Source organism: Pelobates fuscus, chromosome 4, assembly GCF_036172605.1.
Source record: "Pelobates fuscus isolate aPelFus1 chromosome 4, aPelFus1.pri, whole genome shotgun sequence".
NCBI classification, from domain to species: Eukaryota; Metazoa; Chordata; class Amphibia; order Anura; family Pelobatidae; genus Pelobates; species Pelobates fuscus.
Window position 1 is genome coordinate 179,269,414 of NC_086320.1, and position 24,778 is coordinate 179,294,191.

The following is a 24,778-nucleotide window of genomic DNA, read 5'->3' on the forward strand; positions in this document are numbered from 1 at the left end:
ATTAATTTTAACCACAATAATCAGGATGTCATGATGTATCAATGTTTAGGACAATGTATTGAAATATACTAGTGGACTGATGTCAGTGTTTTAGCTTGTGCTGTAGGACTTAAAGTGAACATGCACTAGTCACACAGATGACAATTTCACACTCAAGTCAATATGTTTTTGATCTGTAGACTGTTTGCAAAATCATTTAATCAAAGATTAAAATATTTTCTTACCAGACTTAACTAAGCAACTAAAAGGGAAGTTACATTACCCCCAAATGACACTATTGGCATCTCATAATTCCAAGCATGTGTGCACTGATGTGGGATACTGTTGCATTTATATAAACACTGTTATCTCCATAAAAACTTAATGTGACTTGTTGTAACTCCATTTTTCCAGGTATTTAAATATTCAAATCAGAACTTACTCAAGTAAAATTGCAAAAAGCTAAATATAATTTGATATGTAGATAACTGGGGAAAAATATTGAAAATTGATTGGGTCTGTTGGATCGACCAATCTGAAAGTTTGTCAATACAGACAAATTGTGTCTATGGTTTCCATTTTTTCACTATTATATATCTTACATTAGGCATGTTTTAACATGCAACATATGCTATATACACGTGGTATCACAACATACTTGGATTTGATATCATAACACCTTTCACAAACTGAAACTCTTTTTTTTCATCCCTCTTGGATGAAAAAACAAACAAACAGATGGTGTGATAAATTGATATGATACATAGGTAAGTGATGACTTGATAGGCATGTTCCTTTTTTAACCCTATCAAGTGAATACATTAGTCACCAAGGGTAAATTATTGGGTAAATTATAGGAAGGTATAAAATTTACATTGATATCATTTATAGTAAATCATTTATAGTTTACAACTTACTATATTGGATGGAAATTTTACATTAAATAACATGTTTTGCATGTAATAATTTTAGAATATTTTATTTGCTGACAATTTTTTTTTTGTGTGCATAGTAGTAACATCGTTGCGAATTAAGCCACAACAGCTATTGTTCACAGATATAAGAAACATTTGAAACAAACTTGGCTTTTTGTAGTCTTGCACATTTTATAATACATTTAACTCTATAGAAAAAGGAAAAACCTTTGTTGTAGTGGCAGTTGTGCCCTGTGAGGGAGTGAGGAGAATGTAGCCCTGCGGTCTATGTGTCTGCCCTTGAGGGCTGCACCCCTTGCAGTTATTCTGTGTGGTTGCTTTCAGCGTGGTCTGCCCTGTATCGGCAAGGGGGGGGGGGGGGGTTTGTGTCAGGGTATTGTGCATTAATGTGGCTTTGTTGTGCCTCTATATGGTATGCATCTGCCTCTTCGTGTGGGCATGTGTAGTATGTCTACAGCGTTTGTGCTTGTGCGCCTTCTGGTGTGGTCTGCTGTATCTCATAGAGTGGCTGTCCTCGCGAGTGTGAAGCTACAAGGTAATACTAACTAAAACTATGAGAGGGAGGCAGTGCATACATTTACTAATAGGAAAAAAAAATAAAGAATGCTGCAGTATTGTATGTGCGTGCCTAAAGAGGGTTAGTGAGTCCGATTAGTGTGAGTCTCTGACTTTGTAGACCGTTTCATCTGTGTGGTTGGTGGAATGGGATGGCGAGGAGAGTTCCTCTTGTAGTGGCTGGCCTCTGCCTCCTCAGGTGAGTGATCCGCCCGGAGAGGCTCCAGAGGAGTTCCGTGGGATGAATTCTCAGATGCTGGTGGGGTTCAGCTGTGACAGGCCCTGTTTGATTGCCGGTGCCGCTGGCAGGATGCCTGTTGATTGCAGGTGGGTTTCGAGCTCCTGTTTATCTTGTGCCTTGTATAAAATCTCGTTATGGGTGAACAGTATGGCTCGAGGAGTGCCCCATCTGTATGGAATTTCTCTGGACCGAAGGTGGTGCAAAAAGGGGTTGCAGTGTTTTCCGCCAGGCTATCGTGTTCCTGGTCAGGTCTGGGAACACTGTTAACGATGCCCCCTCGAACAGTAGGGGGATTTTTCCCCGCATTGCGGTCAGAAGTGAGGTCTTGTCGGCCAGTGTTTGAAACCTCAGTATGAGGTCCGCCGTCGCCGCTGTCGGTGCTCGGGGCAATTTCGGCAGCCGAAACATGCCATCTAGTTTCATAGTTTTCACGCGTTTCGGTGGGAGCAGGATTTCGAGGAGACGCCTGATGTAATGGGGTAAGTCCGTAAGAGCTACTGACTCCGGTATCCCCCTTATTTTTAGATTATAGCGTCTCCTTTGGTCCTCCATGGCATCCAGTCTGTCATTGGTCGTAGTTTGCCAATTGACCAGGTCTGTAATTTTCTGTTCTACCTTGTGGAGCCTAGTGTCATGGGTGCTTGAGCAGGCCTCCAGCTGTGTGATTTTTGTTGTGGCCCTTTCTATGGCTTTCCTATAGTAAGCCATGTCTGCCGCCAAATCTTTGCGGAGCTCTGCCAGCATTACCTTGAGCTGGTCATCCGTGACCGGGTCCCCGGTTAGTAGGGGTGCGTTTCTGCCGTCCGATGAGTGCCTGTAGGATGCTCCCTCCAGGACGTCTGTGGTGAAGTCCTCCGAGGAATATGAGGATATATCATCGGGAAGCGCCATTTTGGACCATGCGGAGCATTTCTCCGATGTCCCTCCCGTGCGAGCTTTTTTCAGCTTTTGCCTTTTTAGATTTTCTGCCCATGGTCTTTCTGCTCACACCTGGGTTGATTATGGGTTATTTTTGGTTAGAGACGGAGCTCTGAAAAATGTGTCCTCTCTGCTGCTCTGTTAGCTCCGCCCCCTGTTTGCTGACAATTTTAAATAATAATAAACACCTATTGACTTGTACAGCTGTAATTTCACTAAATATTATCTCACAATTGTTTTCTAATTCTCTTCCATATCACACCTACACTATTGTCATCTCTCTCCTTAATAATCAGCATCTCTCTTTTTGCTACCCTTTACAGTCATCTATCTGCCTCCATTTATTCTCAACCATTTCATCACTCTTCCTAATTTAAATCAGCACTCAAATGTCACATAAATGCATGAGGGTGATGTTGCCTTGTTATATTTGCAAAGTAAACATGCTTCCACAATTCATACTGCTTTGCCTGGCACTCATTAAACTATCTGTGGTGCTGTCCACATGGCCTGCAAACATGATTGTGCAAAAAAGGTTGTGGGAAACCACAGTTGTCACCTCAGCCTAGTGCATATCCATCATCACTGTTGTATAGCTGCTGCCATTGTCCCTGTTCTACTCAAATACATTAATCTTCATTTTGGATCCATTGCAGAACTGATGTGTCTGAGGCACAGGAGAAATAGTATCTTATATCGTCATGGGAGAGATGAGAGAGACAGCACTGATAGAGGGACAGATAAAGAGTCAAACATGGGGGACGAGATGAATTTGATGTTGCAGTTGGTAGAAATGCTGCCATCTTGCTTTTAGTGAATAACAGACAGAGATTATTATTTTTTTTTTGTCTATTTACCTCTTGTTTGTTTTTCAGGTTTAAGCTGGACATTTGTAGATAGACCAAAACAGGTTTGAGCTTCACCTGGCCAAGTCTCAATTTAAATAAAAAAATAAACAAAAACAGAACATCTTATAGGCCACTAAAATAATAGATAATATAAAAGTATTTAACCGAACAAAAGATATATGTTCATAAATTAAACCTACTCACATTTTAAAGGTCTCTCTGGGTTAATGACCGAAATAATTTATACAATGACAAATATCATAGCATATTTCATTTATATTTTCATTCATTTTATCTATCTCAGTTTTCACAAATTATATCTATGAGCAGATGCTAAACGTAACACAAAAAGATTCATATACTGTTCATTGTACCTGTGAGACATAGTTATGTGTTTTATTATATAGACCAAATGTTTTATGAATGTATTTTAATGTGTAATTAATGACTTCCGTTGTTTCCTATCAAATCTCCTGACAATCTAATTTAAGCAGCTGGTGCTCTAAGTCAAGTAGATGGGATTCTAGGTATATTTAGTGACAGATCATCAACAGTCAGTGTACCTTTGGGCTGTGATAGCCTCAGATAATATTTTATCACAACTATTTAAGCGTAGTTTGAAGAGGCTTGAGGAAATAACCAAGTTAGCTATAGGAAAAAGGAAAATGAAAGCATAATATTAGATCATATGCTAGAATTTCTCTATTAGAAAATGGAAAAATAGAAATGCTTCATACATTGTACCTTCAAAATGTTTACAATGTAAATCTGTTTTCACATATTTACATTTAATAATATTTAGGAATAGGCAGCATATAAAGAACTGATCAATTCTAAATTGTAGAATTAAGTCTATTCACTAAGAAGCAAAAGAAAACCGTGTAATCGATTTTAGAAATGACATACATTGCTATCACATAAATGTATGACAAAACAGATATGATATATACATTTATGTGATAGCAATGTATGTCATTTCTAAAATCGATTACACGGTTTTCTTTTGCTTCTTAGTGAATAGACTTAATTCTACAATTTAGAATTGATCAGTTCTTTATATGCTGCCTATTCCTAAATATTACACCACAACCGACTTGCTACTTTTATACCATCCTACACTTATTAGGTCTTATTTCTCTTTGCCATCATGAGCCCTTCACACAAATATATATATATATTACTGTTCAGAGATAAATTAAATTTTATTAAGGACATGGAGGCGAGTATTATGCTTAATCTCTTTCTTTTTAGTCCTCAGCAGCAAATATTGTATATTCATAGAAACAAATCAAACATGTTAACATGCCCCCTAAAGGGTTAACCACATAACAATACATCCAATAACAATGCCCCTTGCACCATTAACTCCCCATGTGACCTTAAGCCACTCCTCTTTGGTGGTGCCAATGAATAATTCAATGCAGAACATATTTAAATTTGAAGAAACAAGGCTGCTAAAATATAGCTCTATTCTTTGAACTGCAAAGTACTACTTGAGGGAAATGGGGTAGATTTGTAGTCCCTTTGCGGAGCTGAAATGCTTTCCCGTCTAAGTTAGGAACAGCACTATACCGAAGAAATTGGAGCATGGGTATGAGTGGGCTAAATTTGATTTGTATATTGCTATGCAAAACAAACATCATTTTGTGTATATACAGCATTGGGATCAAAGTAGATAAGAAGGTATCATCTTTCATCAAAAACTATATATTTTTAATTATTTTTTAATGTACAAAGACTGACTCAGCAAGGGCTATCACAACTTTCTAATTAGAAAAGAAGGATACTTTTGTTAGTTGATACAGGACCAAAGTACTTCACAATTGAACTATTTTGATTCAAAATTTGTATCATTTGCTAGAAACTTGGGACAGATACCTAGTGCATAAGAAAGGACAAAACAGCATTTTTATACATTGATTGATGTAAACTTGAAAATATGTAATGTTTCATTTATTCATTCATCCATTGCAAAAATATTGGGAAGAATAAAGTATAGGGCATTTAAGAATCTCTAAACTTGCAACAATGTGTAATACAGCAGTAATGTGTCCAGAGCTTATGGTTTGCCTCCATCCCCAAGATGTTTTCTAAAAGCCTTGCATGCATAGATTTATGCAAAGAAGGAGTTGACGACATTTAAATATCACCAGCATATGGCAAAGGGTTTAAGCTAAGCTCTACATGGAAATGTCTATTTTATTTTTTATTAGCATTTTTAAATTAATGTCATTATTAATTATTATCAAAGGTTTTAAATGTGGTAGACTTAGTGTGATGAGGAGACCTAGGGGAAGATAGTCAACAGAATATAGAGTTTTGGAAGGGTGAAATTTGTGGTAGAGAGAGCAGGGCTAGTCATAAAGACACCTGGGGGCACTTGCAATTTGTAAAATAGAAACAATGTTAAAGGACAGTCCTTTGCAAAGTTTTGGGCTTGCCTCCTGTTTAATCATACCTATATCTAGGAAAACATCAATTAGATCCTCTTCTAACTAACTAGGAAATTATGGCACATTTGGTTGTATTTATCACATGTTTTTCATTATCACATACCTTCAATTGATCATTTCACTCGCCATCAAAATTCAATTTATCTTTTTTATTCATTAATACTTTGTTTCTTATGCATGCAAATGCCCAATAGCAAAATGAACTGAATGGAAATATACAGAATATCCATTTCAGATAAACTCATTGCATACTCAGATCAATGACTGGAAATTGTTTATATTTATTTGTATATATTTCTTCTTTAATTCTCAGCTGAATTAGTTTGACATGTCTGATCCCTCGATGTTGACAGGATACCACACACAAATAAAGGAACATTACAACATCTCAACTCTTCACAAAAGTACTAGTTTCTTTTATTAAATTTATATCAAATATGTTCCTTCAACTTATGTCACTTTGACTCCAACCATGTTGCTACAAATTGCTTTAAAGTAATTTAGTGTAGTATAGCCCTAAGTAATAACTGTATAAAAAACAGCCATCACCTTCTACTGACTTTTGGAAAGACTGACTATCCATCGCTAATAATTCAATCTAGAAAATATATTTGTATTTTTTTTCATAGGAATATTTCTATGTTCTAATTGCTTTACATTTCTTTTGTATTTTAGTTACAAGCATTATGATTTACTTGAGTTTCCAGTCAAACTCATTTGTTATTGCATTCTATTTCTAAGTCTGAGATGTAACATAAGTAGCATTAAAAAAAGGATTGTCTGAGTTTTCTTGGGTTTTTGAGTCTTATAGGTTGAGTATAATAATTTTACTTAATTTTACTTATTGTTAGTTTGATGTGTATATATATATATAAAAAAAAGTGTTCTCAAGTCACTACTTTTAAACTAACAAAACTTTATCTCAGCCATGGAGGAGGGGCCAGCTGCCACATTACCAGTATGGCGTTATAAGAAAAGGTGAGTAAAAACATTGGAGGAGACCGGTAACCTAAACAGGAACATTCACTGACAGACACACAAACTGACAGACACGCACATCCTCTCACACACTCAAAAATGATTATTATTTGTTTTCATTTATGTCAATCCAGCCTCCCTTCCTTCAAGAGAACTGCAGTGGATAGTTTCCCTGGGGTCCAGTTAGACTGCTGTAATATTCCTGCTTTTCTTGCTCTGTTGCAGAACAAATAGAGCTTGAAGATTACAGCTCCCTTGCTGCCCGGCTCAACTCTCCCTCTCCTGCCAAGCTCCATTGCTTCCATTTGCAAGGCTCCACTATCTCTCAGCCCTCCAGATCCATTGCTTACATCCACCTGGCTCCATTCTTCCTCAACTGGCTGCCTCGGGTATGGGTGAATGAGCTGACAAACAACCAGGCACCAGGAACAAAATTCCTAGTCACCATGCTAAACCTTAAATTATACTAATAGTTTCTTGTTATCCACAGTTGACCAACACCATCCTGATAGCAGTATATATGAATACATACATTAAAAAAAATTACGAAGATGACAGCAGTACCTTTAAGAGTAAGAAACAATGTATTACCAATTCTTGCTACATACAGTGTAACATAAGGCTCAAAGATATAGTCACAAAGGATTAATGGTGCACTAGTGCTGCTCAGGATTTATTGTGAATATAACAGCATATACAGTAGAAATGTTTTGGCCTCACAGCCCTTTATCTATGTAACAATGTCCTCTCATGAAGGGGCATGAAACAATTGTCTTATTCAAAAGCTTTAGCTTTTGACGGCTTCCTCATATAAATCATAAATGTATTTTTTTTCCATATTTATCTGCTTCTCCTTTCTTAAGCTTTTTACACCCACTGCAGGGAGCACTGATCTAACCAATCGGTTTACTATCCCTAAGAATGCTAGAAAAGTGCTTTGAGCATGCCTGACAGATTTGCATATGTGCAAGGGGAAGACCTCTTTAACTTGCAACATCCTGACAGGGGGAGAAGAGAGGGAGTCTGATCCATGTGATTTATACAGAACAGGCTCAGGTGCCAGGTTTCTCTCTCTTGCTGCTGAATAATTATGCCCTGTTTCTATCATAATTAGACTCGTCTGAAACTGAGATTGGTGAGTAAGGCCTGAAGAAGCCCCCCTACTAGAGAGGCATGCCCAAAAATGCAATCCACCACGTTTATAGTAAATTCATAAACCTTACCTACCATTACATTGTTTTTTTTGTTTTTGTTTGCTTTATTGTGGTTAGTACATTTGTTTAAAATTGTTTGCTTTGTGGTTTAATAAAATATTGTCTTATGATGAATGTCCCTTTAAGTTTTTATATTGATAAAGGGCTATTAGCCTGAAAAGCATGTATTGTATATGCTGTTACATTTGTAATAACTTAGGACTGTGCTTGGACTGTACTTGTGCACCATTACATTAATCTTTTATGCATTTATTTGTTTTTTCTTAGATTTGACTTCTTGTGTTGACAGCACACCTTTGAGGTGCACAATGACACTGGTACATTCACATACAAAGATAGTTTTTGCAGCACTGGCCAGCCAGAATATAATCCACAAATGGTAAGTGCAGATGAGGATGGACTTTACCAGGTACATATAACTCAATGGGGTACATATCTATATAGTCAACTTTAGTACTACTGTAAGTCTCTTGATTTATGGGATTTTAAAATAAATTAAAGTATAATCTTACCTTGTCACTGGTCAATCAGATTGAAAATCTACAAAAGAAGTAAGAAAATACTTTTAAATTAAACAATATAGACACAATATATATATATATACATGTTCTACTGTATTTAAATGGATGCTCTGAAAACTATAACAACAACAGCTTATTGTCTAGGTTATAGGTTACCTCTGCAAAGTACTGATAGCTAACCTGAGCAGTGCAGACGTTTGCAGATTTATTCAAAGTTATGTATTATTCTTCTATAACATCACTCTCTGGTATTTTCTCATAACTACATGTCTACTGTCTACTTCAATCCAGACCTTGCTATATATAGTTTAGTATTTCTAACTATTTACTATCTCAATCATGTGTACATCCCTTGATATGATTATCTATTATAGCTCCTAGGCTCCTCTGTATTCCCCTAACCCATTTATCACTTGTGAAGACATACTACATCCCAAGTTAATAAGTGTATTAGTTCTTCATAAATCCTATTGGACATGTCAATCACCACCTGCCTAACTGTGTCTTTGTGTGCAAAAAAAAAAGCACATGTCATGGCGAATAATTTTATTTTAGATTTTGACTACAGTATGCCAGCCTTGTCTGTAAAATCTTACTGCTTGCTAAGAGTGAATTCTATAGTCAGTGCTGCTAAGTAGCCACTGACAGAGAGGAAAAAGGAGAATGAAAAGTGGTGTCAGTAGTACCAAGATATCCTACATCTAATGTTTGGCTCAGTACTAGAGCAGAAAGAAAATGGACAATAATGTATTACCAACCCTTAGAATGGTTGGAGTTGATTCACATAACTCAATGAAGAAGAAAAAAAAAATCATAATCAGAAAATAACTAAATAAAAAAAACTAAATATCACATATATTGCCAGGTCAAGTCAAATCACAGGGAACTAGAGGGATACAAATATGCAGACAAAGGCAGAGCAGTATTAAAAAAAGCAAAACACAGAACACATATTACAAGTACAGGTGAGGGTTTAAATTGGGAATCTAAGTTGCTTCACTTTTGCATCTCTAGAATGTCCGAGTGTATTGACATAGGATGAACTCCAGCCCATGAGCATCTTTAGAATGACAAAATAGTAGAGACTGGTAAATAGGTTCAAGAGGCAGATTCCACATTTAGAATTGAAGAAGTTGTGGCATTATGATGGTGTGAGCAGCATAACACCAATTCTTCTAAATTTAGCTCATACCATAGTTACATTCTTAAATGGTATAGATACATTGATGACATGTTGCTTCTATGGACTGGTTCAATCCCATGTTTTGAAAGGTTTGTCACAGAACTCAATGTGAATGACATCTATTTAAAACATGTCATTGATGACAAGGAATTAATCTTTTTGGACCTCAAGATTCTGTTGATGGAGGATGGAACAATTGTTACACAATTGTACAGAAAACCAACATCTACCAATAGCCTCCTCCATTGGGACAGTTATCACCCTGTTAAATTGAAAGACTCCATCCCTTATGGGCAATATCTCAGAGCAAGAAGAAACTGTTTGGATGACCTAACATTTTACCAGGAATGTCAACTCCTGAGACAGCGCCTTAAAATGCTAGGCTACCCCAATAGACTTTTAAAAAGAGCATATAAAGATTGATAGACCCTCTAGCTTAAGGACTACTAGGAGAAAAAACAATTCATCTACACTGAGATGTAAAGGTACTTTCAACAGTGCTTGGCCTACTATGTCTAACATTTTGACAAAGAATTGGCCCATATTACTGCATAATCCTATACTTAAACCTCAGTTAACGAATCGCCCAGGACTCATTGCTCGGAGATCACCAAATCTACTTGTACATAGCCACCTAGCAAGTATCCCTCCGAAACCCAACTGGCTCACTAAAACCAAAGGAACTTTCATATGTGGGCATTGCAAAGCGTGCAAGTTCATTACCCCCTCTACCACAGTCACATCTACACAATCAAAAATCAAGTCACACACTAATGCATTAATAAATTGCAGAACAACTCGCATTATTAATCTAATAACATGCAGTTGTGGTGCTCAATATATAGGCAAAATCATCCAGCAATTTCGATGTCGGATACTCCAACATGTTGGCACCGTCTATAATACAATACAGAAGTTTATAATTTCATGATAGATTAATTCTGGTCTATATACCATTACAATATATATTTCTTTCAAGTTAGACCAAGTGTAATACACATATTACTTCCTTCGTTCCCGTAATGAACGATTTATCATGACGTCATCATTAGCATTCTGGTATACCAATCAGACCGAAGGGCGCGCTATTTAAACTCAAATGCCCGGGAGGTGGGTTCCCCCTTGAAGAGCTGCTTACCGGCGAAACACAGTCAAACACTTACCCTGCTGACAGACATTGCCGCTCTCTCTATATATATCTGACATCTCGTATTTATTCTATCTTGGCACATTGATGTCAGGATCGGGACAGGGATCCAACACGCAGAGTACAAAGAGTGGAAAGGTACGTATACCGGGCCTTAGAATGGCCGGACTAACGTACCGAGAGTAAAGAATAGTCAGAGACAAGCCGAGGTCGAGGGAACGAGAAGACAGATAAGCGAGAGACAAGCCGGGTCAAGGGATAACAGAGAAACAGGGTAGTACAACGAGCCGAGTCAAAACCAAAAGAGCAAACTAGAATACCAGAGCACTGAGTGACTAGACAAGCTAGAACCACGACAGGGCAATGAGCTGAAGTAAGGAGTAAGCTTAAATACCCTGGTTCTGGATGGAAATCACGCCTCTGAAAAGTACCGATTGGATATCGGACACTTGAGTGACAGATAGCTCGTGCTAGCGTCATGACGTCACGTATTGAGCGTCCTGCTAGAAAAGGACGTGGATTCCTCGCGGCCGGTGTTTAAGTGACTGGATGAACCGCGAGGAACGGAGAGGACAGCTCGCCTGGACGGATACACCACCAAGTCTCTACCTCCCTTAGAGGTAGAGGCCTCAGGTACCCTGACAGTACCCCCCCTCTCAGATACGCCCACCGGGCGGAATGAACCGGGGCGAGATGGGAAGCGAAGGTGAAATGCTCTGCGAAGGCGAGAAGCATGGACGTCCTCCTGAGGTACCCAACTCCTCTCCTCAGGACCATATCCCCTCCAGTTGACCAGATATTGCAATTTTCCCCTTGAAATTCTGGAGTCAATGATGGAGCTGACCTCGTACTCCTCCCGACCCTCCACCTGAACAGGACGAGGCGAGGAGACCTTAGAGGAGAATTTGTTGCAAATGAGGGGTTTCAACAAGGAGACATGAAAAGAGTTAGGAATGCGTAAGGCAGGTGGCAGAGCAAGGCGATACGCAACCGGATTGATACGAGTGAGAACCCTGTAAGGACCTATGTAACGAGGAGCAAATTTCATGGACGGAACTTTTAGGCGGATATTCTTAGTACTCAACCATACCCTATCCCCAGGAACAAAAACAGGAGCCGCTCTTCTATGTTTGTCCGCGTGTTTCTTGAACAGTGAGGAACTATGTAATAGAATTTGTCGAGTTTGATCCCATAATTTCTTCAGGTTGGCGACATGATCATCAACCGACGGTATCCCCTGAGAAGAGGAAACCGAAGGAAAAATCGAAGGATGAAAGCCATAGTTCATGAAGAAAGGGCTAGAGCGAGTTGAATCGCAAACAAGGTTATTGTGTGCGAACTCCGCCCAAGGAATCAGACCGACCCAATCGTCCTGGTGTTCGGAAACAAAGCAACGCAGATACTGTTCGATCTTTTGATTAGTACGTTCAGCAGCTCCGTTAGACTGAGGGTGATAGGCAGAGGAGAAGTTCAATTTGATGCCCATTTGAGAACAAAAGGATCTCCAGAAACGTGAGACAAATTGAGAACCTCTATCAGAAACAATCTCTGAAGGGATCCCATGTAGGCGAAAAACTTCTCTCGCAAAAATCTCCGCCAATTCAGGGGAAGTCGGAAGTTTAGGTAATGGCACGAAATGAGCCATCTTGGTAAATCTATCCACCACCGTGAGAATAACAGTCTGTCTTTTGGAAGCAGGCAAATCAACGATAAAGTCAATGGACAAACAGGACCAAGGTTTCTCAGGAATGTCCAAGGGGTGTAGCAGGCCACATGGGGATGCATGAGATAGTTTAGTCTTGGCACAAGTCTCACAAGCTGCGACGAACTCCTCAATATCCTTACGAAGTGAAGGCCACCAGAAATCCTTGGATATCAGAGAGTACGTCTTGCGAATACCAGGATGACCAGCTATTTTACTTTCATGAAAACATTGTAAGAGCTCCAGTTGAAGTTCAGGAGGAACAAAGTTTCTTCCCTCAGGAGTGTTTCCGGGAGCTAGATGTTGTGACTTCAAGATCTGGTCAAGTAGCGGGGAATGAATTTTGAGACTGGTATTAGCAATAATATTGCATTTGGGGACAATGGAAGACAAAAGTGGTTCAACTGAAGCAGAGGGTTCATATTGGCGAGATAGCGCATCGGCTTTAGAATTCTTTGACCCAGGTCTGTAAGTCAGAACGTAATTGAAATGGGTAAGAAACAACGACCAACGAGCCTGCCTGGAGGACAGACGCTTGGCCTCTCCGATATAAGACAAGTTTTTGTGGTCTGTCAGGATGGTAACAGGATGTAATGTACCTTCCAATAAATGTCTCCATTCTTTCAAAGCCTTGATAACCGCTAGTAATTCTCTGTCACCAATGTCATACCTGCTTTCAGTACCGGTCAATTTTTTAGAGAAAAATCCACATGGATGTAATGGTTTATCAACACCCAACCTTTGGGATAGAACAGCACCTAAACCAGTCTCTGATGCGTCTACCTCGAGCAAAAATGGCAGAGAAGTGTCAGGGTGAACTAAAATTGGAGCGGAAGCGAAAAGCTCCTTGAGAGTCTTGAACGCAAGGAGAGCTTCAGTAGTCCAATTCTTAGTGTCAGCCCCCTGTTTGGTCATGTTAGTGATAGGTGCAATAATGGAAGAATAGCCCTTAATAAAGCGCCTATAATAATTGGAAAAACCAATAAATCTCTGTATGGCTTTAAGACCTGTGGGTAAAGGCCACTCTAGAATGGATTGGAGCTTATCCGGATCCATCTTAAATCCCTCCCCAGAGATCACATAGCCGAGAAAGGTTACCTGGGTTTGATCAAAGCTACATTTCTCCAACTTGCAGTACAAGCCATGCTGGAGAAGCTTGTGCAAAACCCTCCTGACCTGTTTGTGATGAATCTCAATGTCACTAGAATGAATGAGTATATCATCTAGGTATACAATGACGCACTCTTGCTGAAATTCCCTAAGAACCTCATTAATCAGATCTTGGAATACTGCTGGTGCATTGCATAACCCAAAAGGCATGACGGTATATTCATAGTGGCCATATCGAGTATTGAATGCCGTCATCCACTCATGTCCCTGCTGGATTCTCACCAAGTTATATGCCCCTCTGAGGTCTAACTTGGTGAAAATTGTAGAGCCCTTCAAACGATCGAAGAGTTCGGTGATCAAGGGAATCGGGTAGGCATTTTTAATGGTTATCTTATTCAGGCCTCGATAATCAATACAAGGTCTCAAAGAACCATCTTTCTTTTTAACAAAAAAAAATCCAGCCCCGGCAGGGGAGGAGGACCTCCTGATGAATCCCTTGTCTAAATTCTCGTGAATATATTCCTCTAGGACTGAGTTCTCCTTTATAGATAATGGGTATACATGACCTCTGGGAGGCATGGTACCAGGGAGTAGATTAATTTTGCAATCAAAGGACCTGTGTGGGGGTAAGGTATCGGCTTTCTTTTTGTCAAATACTGCCTTTAAATCTAGATACTGAGGCGGAATTTGTGTCTCTGTAGGATTGTCAGAGGTATTCGATGTATTAGTTAACCCAAGAGGTAAGACCTTCCGCAAGCATTTTTCTTGACAATTCTCTCCCCATGAAACTATCTCCCCTGATTCCCAATTAATAATAGGGTTGTGTCTCCTCAGCCAGGAGTACCCCAGAACTATGGGAATAGACGGAGAAGAAATGAGCATCAAGGATATATCCTCTTTATGCAGGATGCCAACAGTCAAGTTAATCGGTATGGTCTCATGAAAAATAACAGGCTCAAGTAACGGTCTACCATCGATGGCCTCAACAGCCAGAGGTGTCTCTTTTAACTGGGATGGAATAGCATGCTTGGCAGCAAAACCCTGATCTATAAAGCTCTCAGCAGCTCCAGAATCGATTAGTGCCATAGTCTTAACTACTCCCTTCTCCCACTTTAAAGAAACGGGTAACACAAGCCTGAGCTCCTTGTAGTTGTGAATAGAGGACAAAGTAGAAACACCCAAGGCCTGTCCTCTAGAGGAACTTAGGTGCGAGCGTTTCCCGAACGATTGGGACAATTTAGGCGTAAATGACCCCTGACTCCACAATACATACATAAACCCTCCCTTCTCCTGTACTGTCTCTCCCTCTCAGTGAGATGAGTACTGCCTATCTGCATAGGTTCAGGAATACGTAAGTCTTCGAACTCAGAGATTTGAAAGGTAGGCGCTAGTTTAAAGGAGGGTCTACGGGTCCTATCTCGAGTGTTCTGCCTCTCTCTTAAGCGTTCATCAATACGAGATATAAAAGAAATTAAATCCTCCAAATTTTCAGGGAGTTCTCTAGTAGCGACCTCGTCAAGAATTATATCTGATAACCCATTCAGAAACACATCTATATAAGCCTGTTCGTTCCACTTAACTTCTGCCGCCAAGGATCTGAACTCTAGTGCATAATCCACAAGTGTTCGATTGTCCTGTTTAAGGCGCAACATTAATCTAGCTGCATTGACCTTTCTGCCAGGAGGGTCAAAAGTTCTTCTAAACGCAGCTACAAAGGCATTATAATTATAGACGAGTGGATTATCATTCTCCCATAAAGGATTGGCCCATCTCAAAGCTTTTTCAATGAGCAGAGTAATAATAAATCCAACTTTTGCTCTATCTGTAGGATAAGAGCGGGGTTGTAGTTCGAAATGGATGCTAATCTGGTTTAGAAAGCCACGACACTTCTCCGGTGACCCGCCATAACGTACTGGTGGGGTAATACGGGAAGAAGCACCTACAGTGGCTACCTCTAGACCTGAGACTGCAGGAGAGATAGAAGGAGTACGTGTCTCCTCAGGTGGATTACTAGCACGAGACAAAAGTGCCTGTAGTGCCAAAGCCATCTGATCCATCCTATGTTCCATGGCGTCAAACCTGGGATCCGAAGAACCAAGCTGACTGTTTGTACCTGCAGGATCCATTGGCCCTGTCGTAATGTCAGGATCGGGACAGGGATCCAACACGCAGAGTACAAAGAGTGGAAAGGTACGTATACCGGGCCTTAGAATGGCCGGACTAACGTACCGAGAGTAAAGAATAGTCAGAGACAAGCCGAGGTCGAGGGAACGAGAAGACAGATAAGCGAGAGACAAGCCGGGTCAAGGGATAACAGAGAAACAGGGTAGTACAACGAGCCGAGTCAAAACCAAAAGAGCAAACTAGAATACCAGAGCACTGAGTGACTAGACAAGCTAGAACCACGACAGGGCAATGAGCTGAAGTAAGGAGTAAGCTTAAATACCCTGGTTCTGGATGGAAATCACGCCTCTGAAAAGTACCGATTGGATATCGGACACTTGAGTGACAGATAGCTCGTGCTAGCGTCATGACGTCACGTATTGAGCGTCCTGCTAGAAAAGGACGTGGATTCCTCGCGGCCGGTGTTTAAGTGACTGGATGAACCGCGAGGAACGGAGAGGACAGCTCGCCTGGACGGATACACCACCAAGTCTCTACCTCCCTTAGAGGTAGAGGCCTCAGGTACCCTGACAATTGATTATAGAGGCTAGCAGGGAAAGTATAATCTTTACCTTACTGTATAGATTGCAGCTATTAGATCTTAACTACTTTCCTATTTGACAGCTTATCAGGTGCCCTCGAAGGCACAGATTTAGGGTCTTTTTATAAAACAAATTGTTATTGGGTGGTTTCACCATTAGGTATACATTTAGCAGACATTTAGGTGCCCTTGAAGACACAGACTTGGGGATAAGCTATCGTTAACTATACCTTAGCTCTGCTCTACCTGTAATCGTTAATCTTCTAATAAGGTACCCTGTATGCACTCTGCAATCTACTTACTTATCCTATATTGCTCTATCTATACACTCTTTTCATATTTGCTTTTGCTAATTGATATACTGCTATTAGAGGGATATCTATCCCTCGTTCTAGATTTTTATTTTTCTAGACATTAAGGTGATATCCCCCTGTTTTGAGGTTCGCCTGGTATAATTTTCTGCTTTGCTATATACTAGACATGTGGTAGCTGCACTGATTATCACTGCAGATTGCTACCTTGTTTCTCTTTTTTGTTGCACTTAGTGACTTGTTTAAATTGTTACCACCAAGTTGTGGCATTATCAGCATAGGAAGCTTTTGAATGGAAAAGTAGGATGCTGAGAAAGAGCAGTGTGCAGCATCACAGTTGCCTCAGGTAGTGCGGTACATTGCTGGTACAAGAATGGATGTGGGGTCTATAAACCCCAGCAGATAATGTAACAATAATGAAAAGTAGATAAAGAGCTTCTACTAGGTCCTGTCAAACATGGGAAATGCAGTGGACAAGCATTCGTAGTGCCCAACTCAGCTATCAGTTGTATAAAGGTACTTTTTTTTTTGCGGATGAGGGTGTGGTTTTTTTTTTGAAGCTGAACTTCTCTGGAATTTACAACATTGAATAAAACATTGAAAATCATTTATCATTTGTGTTAACCTTTTTTATGATGCTCTATTTCCTTTCAAAATGCATATTAAAGATTTAGTGCCATTAGGTTCTCGATCAGGCATAGGCAGGTCACAAAACCAGCAGAAACATTATTTACTTTTCTATTCTTGCACTCATTCATGTTCTATGGCAAAGAGCCAATATGGAGGAAAGTCTTGTGTCTTTCTACTTTTAGTTATATTTTTCAGACCACACTAAACATATTTGCTAAACAAAGGGGATACATAAACAAATTAAAAATAACCTGAAAAGTGTATACTCTTCTAGCCTCCATCTGGATTTGTCCAGGTAGACGTCTCACTGCATCATAGGCATGCCCAATCTAGTAGGAGACCCTTGGTGTAGGTAAACAGGGGCAGTAGGGAGAAGTAAGGATTGCCATTGTTATTAGATGAGAAAAGCAGAGAAAAGCATTGTTATTAGATGAGAAAAACTATGTATAGTAGTTTAACTGTGGTCATCAGTGAACAACTTCTACCGTGTTTCATTCTCAATTGCTGGATTAACAACTGGAACCAATTGTAATTTGAATGTCAGAAGCTTCTGGCACTGAGTCTGTGTTACTCACAAATGATCAATACTGAGTCACACCTTTCCATACTTGTTGAGCACGATGGGAGCTGCAATTACCATTTAATAATGGTGGTAGCAATATAGAGGGATTGCATCATGTTTCCTGTGTACTAGTTTACAACGATCTGGTTTGCTATCTTTTTCTGCTTTTAAATGGCATGTGTTGAACAGTTTGAAGTTCCAAAACTACAAAAAGGATAGGCCAAAGCTGACCGAGTATGATGGAAGCCTCCAGTGTGTGAACAAAAGGAAATTTAATCTGATTTAAAAAAATACATTACAAACAGATCCTTGAAACTGCCATTGGAAATTGGACTAAAATAATAAGCCACAACAGATGAGAAGGCAATTAAATCAGTGGAAATCCAAGAACCACCAGTCAGAGACATCTCCACTTCAATGTAAATACACAAGACAGAAGAAGAACGGGTAAAGATTGGATGGAAGACATAAAGTGCAACATTCTGACTCCAAATACCTTTGACCATGTTTTTTTCAATGTTTGAACTAAAGACTTTGTCAAGCTTGAAACAGGCTATTTGGAGCAGAAATATACCTAACTGGGATTCTATTTATGCCCAGTTATCTCTCTGTCTTCCAGTGTTGAACATTCTATGTTTTACTTTGTGTGGAGCATGAGATAGGCCATTGCAGAGAAAAAGTTTGGATAAAGGCACCAGTTTGCAAAGGGAGACTTGATCAGAATTTCACAGAGGAGAAAAACAGATGAAAGAACAGGGGTAGCCAAGCTTCTCCAACAACTTGACCAACTGCCAGTATTGGCTCATGCCTTGTACACAGCACTCGTGTATTCAGCAGGGGTACATCATGGAATGAAGTAAACAACAAAGGAACCATTTTCTTATGCATTCTCATTGCACTCAAGCTGTGACTTAGGAGTAGGTCAGAGGGCTCTAGGTACTCCTTACTGATAAATGGGATCCTGTAGCCTAAACTTAAACAAGTCTTTTATCTCACCAGCAATGAAAAATGTTTAGAATCTGGGAATCAGTGGTTTTCCCACTGCACAAATTAACCTAAACTTGAAAAAATGAAATGCTCAACAAGACTCGAACTATGATCAATCTGGGCCTTTACCACAGTGCCATCTTATTATAGGTTTAGGAAAGTACATGTGATAATCAGGGATTTTAAAACCATGAAGTTTATTTCTTGAGATACTTCTTGAATTCAAATTATACACATTCACGCAATATATTTTTTATACTAAGTAACACATTTGACCTATATAGTTACATCAAATGATTGCTCATCATCAGTTCCAAATAAATTTGATATGAATATTGGGGTAACTGTGGCTAGATTCTATCACTATAATTACCAATATGGATACCACACTCTCCTGGATTCCAGGGTTCAACCGGGCCTAAGGTTGACCAGTCCTCACAATGTGATTTGCAAAAAAGTAACGATGGTCCCACACTCAAGTTCAATCCAGTGGGCAGATTCAAAACAACGTTTTGGCCCAAAACAGAGCCTTTGTCAAGCTTGATAAAGGCCCTGTTATGGGCCAAAAAGTTGTTTTGATTCTGCTTCAATAAATCTGCCCACTGGATTGAACTTGAGATCCTGGACCATCATTATTTTTTTGCAGGTTCTATCACTAGACATAAGCTAAATATTGGTAATTGCTTTTCATTTTTATTGCCCACCGAGTTCAAGAGCATGGTAGGACAGACAAGGAGGTAGGGACCCTTAGTATGGTGAGGATTATGGGCTGCTGTGTTACAGTAGAATGCAAAAAAATATTATGTAAAATTATTGTTTTATCATTATCATAGTATTAGTAGTATTGGTATAAAACTTTCAAGAAAAAAAAATAACAAAGAGAGTTGAATTTATTGAATTTATTAATTCGGACTCAAATTACACTGCTTATTTACAGCTGCCCCCCAAGCCAAATGTAGCCAGCCCTCCCCAAAATAAAAGACTCTCTACTAAATTTCCAGTGTTCAAAATGCCCCAAGTAATAGAATTCATCCCATGAATGTTTTATTTATTTATTAAATCTGGTGTTTTACCAACTTGGTGACAAGTTGTCTATTTCACTTTGTCTGTAATTACGGACCACACATCTTTAATTAAGGGGAAGGATCATAGTAATCTTGCTGTCTCAGCTTGATGTGGTTACATTTCCATGACTGCATATTCTTTGAATTTAGAACTGGAAAATGCATCATTGTGATTTTAGTGAACTCTTCTGAAAACATGACTCTGGGTGTATTAAGAAATACCATTTATCATGGAAATACCCCTCTTCTAAACAGGCAAAGAAGAAAACTAGTTTGATTTTGTCAATGCCTTTAAGCTGCCTTCTGTATCTGCCTAAACCAACAAATGCAGAAAACCACCACATCAACATCCTTGTCAGAATGAATAATCTAAAATTAATGTGCACTTGTCCATATGCATTACCATTCCTGACAGAGAGTACTTGCCCGCAATGGCTGAAAACCGACAATCCTTCACAAACAGTTTTTTCACTGCCAAGGACTCACAGAAGATATAAAGCACAAAGGAGCAATAGCATTCTGATTCTAAATAATATGTACAATGGCTCTTGACACATAAAACTATTAAGCGAATTCGCTCAAGATCACAATGCGTATCTTTCCTTTTTGTTTCCAAATTGTGATTTAACTGTCATTCCTTATTTCCATTGTGACTCACCCTCGGAGAAATGTCTGATATCAACTTGAGCATCTTGTATTGTTTATATATTTATTCGGAAAACTAGCAGATAACAATCATATATCTTTCACTGCGAAGGCTACAAATCTGATAAATTGTAAACAAACGGTTTGACTTTCCGCAGCTCCTTGGGCCAGTGACAAGTTGACTTTCTTTTCTGTATTTTAATAGCAATTAATGCAGCACAAAGAACATTTCTGGGGCATTTGAGTTAATTTCCAACAGTGGTCAAAGTGCATTCAAAGGACACCAGAAGTCTGAGGTTTTTTTTTTTTGTTTGTTTTTTAGCTTAAAGGAAAACAAGCATATTTGCTCACAGACTAAATAACAGATAAATCTGATGATTTTCTTGATAATCATTTTATATTTATCACTAACATTCCAGTAAATGCATTTTTTTAGGCATGTGATTCAAATAGAAAGAATTGCTGCATCTTCCATACCATAATGATAAGTGTGTATACAAAGATTTCTTATTTTGACAAATAATTGACTAAGTGGTAGATTCCCTTAACTGGAGTAGAGATGTAACTCCCAATGATCCTTTGCTGGCTTTGCTGTTATTAGCCCTATCTATTTTATCATTTTTCTGTTGTTTTTTTTTTTTTGTTTGTTTGACTAGTTCACAAAAATTCGCTATGCTGTCCGAAGTTTCTGTTAACTCCACTGTAAAAGGAAGTACTTTAAAAACAACAGGTTTCAATTGTCATGGTACATACAACAGAATATTAAATTAAACAGCACAAAAATTAGCAGAAATGCAGGCAAAATTTTATATTTTAAAGGGTCTAAATTTCAAACGCTGTTATTGTGCTTGATAGGGTTTGGCCTCATTAGTAGGCTGTATTTTTTAATGCTGTGTATGTACACAGCTCAGTCATGGAGAGCACTGGGTAGGCTGAATTGCTATAAGCATTATAAGAAGTAAACACCCATGGAGAGACCTTGTAAGGATATCTCAACATGTCTGTCTTGTTTCTCTGACTGCTTGCAGTTTGGTTGTGGAATAAAGAAAGAAGTTTAATTGTATACTACAATTTAAAGCAATTTTTAGTTTATGTAATTCTATATATTCTCTTTGTATTTTATTAATGCTATTTTTATATTATTTTTTTACTAAAATTGGTTTAAAAATGTGCCCCTTCCAGCATGTCAACCTTTAAATGTTCACAGTAAGTGCTTATAGAATTTATTAGATAGACTAAGCAACCTGTGCTCGGAAATTGGATATATTTTCGTTGTGATATTAGACATCCTAACACAAAGTCAAATATGATAGCTGTTGAGTGGAGAATGTGGTTATTCTGTGCCTTTTTTTTACTATTTTAAGATGTCTGTTAGGAAACTCTTGCTTGCACATTGTTCCAGCTGGAAAATTAGGTTGAAACCAATTACAGTTTAATTGGTTAATCCTGCACTGATTGTCATTGTTAACTGCTGTACCAAATTATACAATGTTTCATTTCTCTGGGTGTAGACTTAAAATTAATGTTGCTGTAATGAGATTTCTGTTTTGGAAACTTATAGATACACCATTTATGCTTGTAATCTCCAGTAAGCATTTTATACATAAAGATACCCACTATACAGAAAGGTTCTGATAGTATTCTGTCAATGAGTTACAACAATAATACAATAGATCTAGTATTCCTGCTAACGCCTCATTAATTCAGCATCATTAGAATACTTAAAGAAAAGGGCACTCCTGGCACAGTCAGGCCCCAACATGTCTTAAGTGCATGTTGGTTTTGGTCTCATGTCCTCATGGCTACACCATGCAACTTCCAATTAGGAAGGTGTTTTATGAATAAAAGGTTGTGGCTAAGGGGGTGGGTATATGCAGCAAAAAGCAGTAAAGTGTTATATTTTCTTTTTTTTTTTTTTAGCAAAACTAAAGAGAACGTGGAAAAAACACATCATGGACACAAGGTCAAAGTCTATCAAATGCACTTAAAGGAACTTTCAGCACACCAGTTTAGTGTAGTTTTCTGCATGCTCACATGTGTATAGTTTTTTTCAAAAATAAAAAATAGAATGCTGCGCCATAATCCTGTCCCCTGTTTCAATGCCTTCCTATTCTACAGTACTGGCTGCTTGAGTTCAGTACATGCAGAGTTCTTATTAAGCTGAACTGTATCTCACTTTATAAATGAGGAGACACATGCAGGCATATAATAAGTAAGTATATCACTACTTGACTGTCCTTTGCTTTCACCAACACCACTGCCCTAATATTTGCTCCATGTTCCCGTCATTAGGAACTGTGCCAGAACTTCCTACCAAGTCACTGCCAATTAGAATCAGGACTATGTTTGCAGGGGCATAACACTCAGCACTTCCCATATGAATACAGAAATTATTACAAATTGTAAACTAAATACTAAACCATTGTCTCCCCTTCCAGAAGATTTAGCATTCAGTTTATTATAAGGTTTAGAAGTAATTTCATGATGGGGATTAGGTTTCAGATTATGGTTCATATTATGGTTTGGATTGGGGTCACCAAGGGAATACCTCTGCTGAAATCAGCAGAGGAAATCCTTCTAACACTATTTATAAGGATTACGGTGACAATTGAGGTTAGCCATAAAATTAGGGTATAGGTTAGGTCTATTATTATATGTATGGTTAGATATGGGATTACGATTTGGTTTAGAATCTTGGTTTGGTTTAGGATTAAGGATTTTGACTGGGATTTATGTAAGATTGTGGCTTAGCAAAGGTATACATATGGGCTATTGTACTTGGAAGATGTTTCTGAGTATAGGTAAAATAATTTTATTACAATGAGACACATGAGAGCTTTAAAAAGCATAACAATACAATGTACTTGTAAAAATGTAGAAATAAAAATAAATACCACAAACTTTTGATTTATTTATTTATTTAAATGGAATCTCAATAAAGCTCAAAATATATCATGTGAAAATCCCGTCGGTGTCCACTTTTGCAAATGGTATGCATTTATGAAATAATTTCTTCTTCTCATCCTCCATAATTTCAGTCTACGAGATACCACTCTCTCCTGGTGCTCTTCCTACCTCTCCCAGCGCTTATTCAGTGTTTCTTTCTCTGGCTCTGCCTCTTCTCCCTAATTCATCTCTGTTGGTGTTTCCCAGGTGCCTGTCCTTGGTCCTTATTGTTCTCAAGCTACACTGCCTCCCTTGGTAAACTCATCAGTTCCTTTGACTTCCAGTATCATTTCTATGCGGATGACACACAAATGTATCTGTCCTTCCCTGATTTCACCACCCCTCTTGACTCGTGTCTCTGATTGCCTCTCTGCTATTTCCAACTGGATGGCAGGCTTATTTCATTAAACTGAACCTGTCCAAAACATAACTTCTGGTCTTCCCTCCCTCAAGTGTTGCTACTCCCTTGTCTGTGTCCCTCCAAGTCAATGGCGCTACCATCAACTCTACCTCTAAGGCTCGCTGCCTAGATGTTCTCTTTGACTCCCCACATGTTCAATCAATCGCCATATCCTGCTGCTTCCATCTCAAAAATATTGTGTGCATCTGACCCTATTTAATGCCTGATACGGCTTCCCGTAAGATATGGGACTCAATTTAAGATCCTGATGCTTGCTTACAAATCTCTACACAATGCTGCTCCGACCTAGTTATCCTCACTAATACACAAATATGTCCCATCTAGGCCACTATGCTCTGCTGGAGACCTACGTCTTACCTCTGTTTGTACTCCTACCTCTGATGCTCACCTTAAAGACTTCTCTAGGGCTGCACCATTCCTATGGAACGCCCTTCCCCTCTCTGTTAGACTTTCACAAAATCTCCACTCCTTCAAATTTCTTTGCAAAACTTACTTCTTTAGGAAAGCATATCAATTAAACTGTAAACAGCTTTCCCTCCCTGCACCCTTATTCCTCTCCTGAAACTGTCATCAAAACAAAACACTAAGCCCTCAATGAACACTGCCCTAGCAACCTACTTTTCTACCCTACCCTTACCTTTTGTGTCATGTTACCCCACTCCCTCTAGCATGTAACCTCTTTGAGCAGGGTCCTCAATCCCTCTGTTCCTGTGTGTCCAACTCC

General features: G+C 38.9%; 1 protein-coding gene across 1 annotated transcript in view; it reads right to left on the bottom strand.

Moving 5' to 3' along the window:
- CDH20 (cadherin 20) overlaps positions 1 to 24,778 on the bottom strand; it is a 379,311-nt gene that overhangs the window by 234,138 nt on the left and 120,395 nt on the right. Inside the window, exon 2 of the mRNA XM_063451824.1 lies at positions 8,634 to 8,661. The gene's annotated coding sequence lies outside the window, so the exon portion shown is untranslated. The remainder of the gene's footprint in view (positions 1 to 8,633; positions 8,662 to 24,778) is intronic.